General features: G+C 35.7%; 1 long non-coding RNA gene across 1 annotated transcript in view; it reads right to left on the bottom strand.

Moving 5' to 3' along the window:
- Positions 1-4,309, bottom strand: part of LOC114485967 (uncharacterized) — a 10,486-nt gene extending 6,177 nt beyond the window's left edge. The window contains exon 1 of the long non-coding RNA XR_003679223.2: positions 4,220-4,309. This is a non-coding gene — a long non-coding RNA (uncharacterized lncRNA). The remainder of the gene's footprint in view (positions 1-4,219) is intronic.
- Positions 4,310-6,310: the final 2,001 nt, after the last annotated feature.

The raw sequence follows: 6,310 nt of genomic DNA, 5'->3' as shown, positions 1-6,310 counted from the left end.
CAAACAAGGGAAAGGAAATAGTCAACTCCAGGAAGCACAGAGAATCCCATACAAGTTAAATCAAAGGAGAAACACACCAAGACACATATTAATCAAACTATCAAAAATTGAATACAATGAAAAAATATTAAAAGCAGCAAGGGAAAAGCAACAAATAACAATAAAGGGAATCCCCATAAGGTTAACAGCTGATCTTTCATTAAAAACTTTGAAAGCCAGAAGGGAGTAGCAGGACATATAACTGGCAACTCCAGGAAGCACAGAGAATCCCATACAAGATAAATCAAAGGAGAAACACAACAAGACACATATTAATCAAACTATCAAAAATTAAATACAATGAAAAAATATTAAAAGCAGCAAGGGAAAAGCAACAAATAACATACAAGGGAATTCCCATAAGGTTAACAGCTGATCTTTCATTAAAAACTGTGCAAGCCAGAAGGGAGTAGCAGAACATATTTACAGTGATGAAAGGGAAGAACCTACAACCAAGATTACTCTACTGAGCAAGAATCTCATTCAGATTCGACAGAGAAAGTAAAACCTTTACAGACAAGCAAAAGCTAAGAGAATTCAGCACCACCAAACCAGCTTTACAACAAATGCTAAAGGAACTTCTCTAGGCAGGAAATGCAAGAGAAGGAAAAAACCCTCAAAAGCAAATGCAAAACAATTTAAAAAATGATAATAGGAACGTACATATCAATAATTACATTAAAATGTAAATGGATTAAATGCTTCAACCAAAAGACATAGATTGGCTGAATGGATACAGAAACAAGACCTGTATATATTCTGTCAACAAGAGACCCACTTCAGACCTAGGGACACATACAGACTGAAAGTGAGCAGATGGAAAAAGATATTCCATGCAAATGGAAATCAAAAGAAAGCTGGAGTAGCAATTCTCATATCACACAAAATAAACTTTAAAATAAAGACTGTTACAAGAGACCAAGAAGGACACTACATAATGATCAAGGGATCAATCCAAGAAGAAGATATAGCAATTATAAAATTTTATGCACCCAACATAGGAGCTCCTCAACACATAAGGCAAATGCTAACAGCCTTAAAAGGGGAAATAGATACTAACACAATAATAGTAGGTGACTTTAACACCCCACTTTCACCAATGGACAGATCATCCAAAATGAAAATAAATAAGGAAACACAAGCTTTAAATGACACATTAAACAAGATGGACTTAATTGCTATTTACAGGACATTCTATCCAAAAACAACAGAGTTGTTTGGATAAATATGATCCAGGACAGATCATATTTGGGTCACAAATCAAGCCTTGGTAAATTTAAGAAAATTGAAATCATATCAAGTATCTTTTCTGACCACAGCGCTATGAGACTAGATATCAATTACAGGAAAAGAACGGTACAATATACAAACTCATGGAGGCTAAACAATACACTACTAAATAACCAAGAGATCACTGAAGAAATCAAAGAGGAAATCAAAAAATTCCTAGAAACAAATGACAATGAAAACACGATGGCCCAAAACCTATGGGATGCAGCAAAAGCAGTTCTAAGCGGGAAGTTTATATCAATACAATCCTACCTCAAGAACCAAGAAAAATCTCAAATAAACAACCTAACCTTACACCTAAAGCAATTAGAGAAAGAAGAACAAAAATAAACGAAAGTTAAAAGAAGGAAAGAAATCAAAAACTCAGATCAGAAATCAATGAAAAAGAAAAGAAGGAAACAATAGCAAAGATCAATAAAACTAAGCTGGTTCTTTGTGAAGATAAACAAAATGGATAAACCATTAGCCAGACTCATCAAGAAGAAAAGGGAGAAGACTCAGATCAACAAGATTAGAAATGAAAAAGGAGAAGTAACAACTGACACTGCAGAAATACAAAGGATCATGAGAGATTACTACAAGCAACTATATGCCAATAAAATGGACAACCTGGAAGAAATGGACAAATTCTTAGAAATGCACAACCTTCTGAGACTGAACCAGGAAGAAATAGAAAATATAAACAGACCAATCACAAGCACTGAAATTGAAACTGTGATTAAAATCTACCAACAAACAAAAGCCCAGGACCAGATGGCTTCACAGGTGAATTCTATCAAACATTTAGAGAAGAGCTAACACCTATCCTTCCCAAACTCTTCCAAAATATAGCAGAGGGAGGAACACTCCCAAACTCATTCTGTGAGGCCACCATCACCCTGACACCAAAACCAGATAAAGATGTCACAAAAAAAGAAAACTACAGGCCAATATCACTGATGAACGTAGATGCAAATATCCTCAACAAAATAGTAACAAACAGCATGCAACAGCACATTAAAAGGATCATACACCATGATTCAGTGAGGCTTATCCCAGGAATGCAAAGATTCTTCAATATACGCAGATCAATCAATGTGATACACCATATCAACAAACTGAGGAATAAAAACCATATGATAATCTCAACAGATGCAGAAAGAGCTTTTGACAAAATTCAGCACCCATTTATGATAAAAAAAAACTCTCCAGAAAGTAGGCATCGAGGGTACCTACCTCAACATCATAAAGGCCATATATGACAAACCCACAGCCAACATCATTCTCAATGGTGAAAAACTGACACCATTTCCGCTAAGATCAGGAACAAGACAAGGTTGCCCACTCTCACCACTATTATTCAACATAGTTTTGGAAGTTTTAGCCTCAGAAATCAGAGACCTATGTAGTATGTTCCTTCAAAATATCATACTTGTTTTTCCCAGTTCGAGTTCTATGGCATAAGATTAAAATCTATGTGCTAAGAAAAATTATACACAACTTGTAAATACTGTAAAAACGAACACAACATTGTAAATCAATTATACTCCAATATAAAAAAAAACTTTTTTAAAGAGGTTTTTATAGTGTGACCTTTTGACATTATGCAGGAACATTGTTTAATAGGCCCACATGATTGTTTAATTATCTAGAAGAATGAACCCATTTACTATTTGATTAGAGTTTAGACCCTGAAATTGATGATTTCTTTTTATTTCAGGTACATATGGTAACTACAAAGGTTTTATTGCCCTGTAGGAAATTGATCAGTTTTTACGTAACCTAGCAATCTCATTCTAACATTCTTCTATAAATGCCTGTAAATTCCTAGTTTCTCAAAATGCTCTTTTACTGGATCAGTCATTAATGGGTTTATAAATCTTTGGCATGCATTTATTCTATATTTGTATTATTGTGTTTTTAACTTTTTGAAAATAATGCTTTGACATAGAGATTGTGCATATCTGGTAGGTATACACATAACATTGTGTGATAATAAATGTGCTTAGTTTGGTTGTTGCTTTACAGTTCAAAACAAAACAAAACAAAACTGTGTATAACCCCCACCAAAAATCTCAGCTGATTCCTAGATGTGCCCAGGGTGGGATATGGAGAACTTCTGGTTTGCAAGCTTGGGAGATGATCTGGTGAAATCTGAAACCGGCCCCCGGACACGGAAAGGAAGGAGAGACCCAAGAAAGAGGCTCATTGGAGCCTCATATGTGGAATTTTACCTAAGGAAATCCCCCAATATCTCATCCTTCATTTACTCAGTACCTTTGGTGAAAACCTATAACATGCCCTGAGATGGGCACCACAGGAGATACAAAGTGAATGAGACACATTTTAGCCTTACAAAGAATTTACAATCTAGGTTAGACACTAGTGGTACGTATAAATATACAAATAAGCAAAATAAATATAAGTAATTCAAGCACAGAATAATCAGGAATTGTGGTGGTTCACATAAAGAAACATTTACTTCTAGGGTGATTGTCTAGAGAAAATAGTATTATAGGCAGCTTTTGAAAATGAAAAGCATAGTCAGAGTTTTGACAGGTGAATATGTTTCTATACGGCATTCTAGTGGATAAGGCCATATTAATAAATGTTCACGAATCTGATAAAAGAACAGGTTGCAATTTCAGACACTATTTTATACTATCATTATTCTGCCAAGGCTTATGCAATTTGAATTTTATGTAAGTTAAAAACAATCTACTTTTAGATTCAATACCAAACAAATCTCACTACATTATTAATAGTGTCGTCCCTCGGTATTCATGGGGGATTGGTTCCAGAACCCCACGGATACCAACATCTCACCAATGCACATCCTCCTGTATATGTTAAATCATCTCTAGATTACTTATAATACCTAGCATAATGTAAATGCTATGTAAATAGTTACCATCACTCAGCAAATTCAAGTTTTGCTTTTTGGAACTTTCTGGAGTTTTTTTCCCCCAAAATATTTTTGATCTGCTGTTGGTTGGTTGAATCCAAGGATGCAGAATCCACAAATACAGAGGGCTCACTGTATTATTAAAACCAAAGAATCAGGTTTTAATCCCAGCAAATATAAGAAATTCCTCATGATTTACTCTTTTTAGAAATAAACAAAACAGAAATAAAATCATACAAAGGCATGAAATTATGCATGCTAAAATTTATACACCACTTCTCAAGTGAAAAGAAACTGAACTGTTATTGACCATCTTCCATATATGAGGGGTAATGGGAAAGCAATATATGTGTATCATTATTTTGTGTATATGTTTACTCTGTGCAAAGCACTGTGCTAGATCCTATAGAAGAAGAAAACAGGTCTTCATTCTTTAAGGAGTTTGCACATTAATAAGGGAAATACACATGGACTCAGGTACCATGAATGAGATCTATGCATTTATCGGTCCAAAGTCATAAATATCCCTGGCTACTCAGAAAGAGGAAACATACCTCTGTCTGGCATACAACTGTTTCTTCAGAATCTTCATTATAGTACTGTTCTGTATTACAGCACTTAGACTGTATTTTTTTTTTTTTTTTTTTTCCGGTATGCGGGCCTCTCACTGCTGCGGCCTCTCCCGTTGCGGAGCGCAGGCTCCGGACGCACAGGCTCAGCGGCCATGGCTCACGGGCCCAGCCAGTCCGCGGCACGTGGGATCTTCCCGAACCGGGGCACGAACCCGCGTCCCCTGCATCGGCAGGCGGACTCTCAACCACTGCGCCACCAGGGAAGCCCCACTTAGACTGTATTTTAACTGTGTACTGTGTACTTGACTTGCTCTTTTTTTTTCCTGTCATCACCTCACATTCAGTGTGTCTAAAATAGACCTCATTTTTCCCCCAAAGTGGCTGCCTCTCATGATTTTGTTTCTGTTCCTGGTAGCAACATTCTTTGTAATGGCAGAGCCTTAATATGCAGCAAGTCCCTTTAATTCAAGTCCGTCCTTACAGCCCTGATCAGACCTTGGATCATGTTGGTCCTTTCTTCATATTTTTGAATCACTGACTTGCTTTTTTGACACAATAAGATATTAAGGGCAAAGACTGAGTCATCACCTCTTTTGGCCTCAGAATCTGGGAAGTCCTGGAATATTCCATTATTCAATAAATACTTCATTAAAGGAGGAATAAATAAATAATTAGTAACTTTAAAATAAGTCATTTTTTTTATTACAAAACCTTATTTAACAAAAGACTACCCTCATAACCATAGAAAGTATGGAGCGATAGAGTAGGATGTGACATAAAATGATCCATCAATTCTTTTATTTTCTCAACCTGACTTCTACAGTCTTCTCCCAAAGCACTTTAAGCGTCTAAATTATTTTAAATATATATGCTGCAAAGGGTAACCTATAACATATTTTGTTATTATAGGCCAAAGTTCAGTTGAACAGTTGGATTCATGTTTAATCTAAATTCTACTCATAGAAAAGTTCTCATCTTTTCTCCACAATAGAAATAGAAACCTATCATGTGATGGAAACTATTTAATAAAGATTTCGTGTCCTCCGTAGAATTTAAAATAATAACAAACCTTAAGAGTTTTTTCCTACTTTTCTCTGTTTTTGAAAAAATAGACATTTTTAGAGCAATTTACAGTAAAATTGAGCAGAAGGTGCAGATTTCCTTTATACCTCCTGCCCCACATACACGCAAGCCTCCCAACTATCAGAATCCTGCACCAGATGATACATTTGTTGCAGTTGATGGACCTACATTGACACATCATTACCACACAAAGTCCATAGTTTACCTTAGGGCTTACCCTTGGTGTGGTACTTTCTATAGGTTTTAACAAATAGGTGATGACTCATATCCACAATTACAGGAGCGTATAGAATAGTTTCACTGCTCAAATAATCCTTTGTGTTCTGCCTATTCATTCTCCCTCTTCCCTAACCTTTGGCAATGACTGATTTTTTTCTTTTTAATAGACTTTATTTTTTGGATCAGTTTGTTTCACAGCAAAAGTGAGTGAAGGTACAAAGAT

Source organism: Physeter macrocephalus, chromosome 1, assembly GCF_002837175.3.
Source record: "Physeter macrocephalus isolate SW-GA chromosome 1, ASM283717v5, whole genome shotgun sequence".
Lineage (NCBI taxonomy): Eukaryota > Metazoa > Chordata > Mammalia > Artiodactyla > Physeteridae > Physeter > Physeter macrocephalus.
Note: the sequence above shows the minus strand (reverse complement) of the source record. Positions and strands in the feature narration are given on the sequence as shown.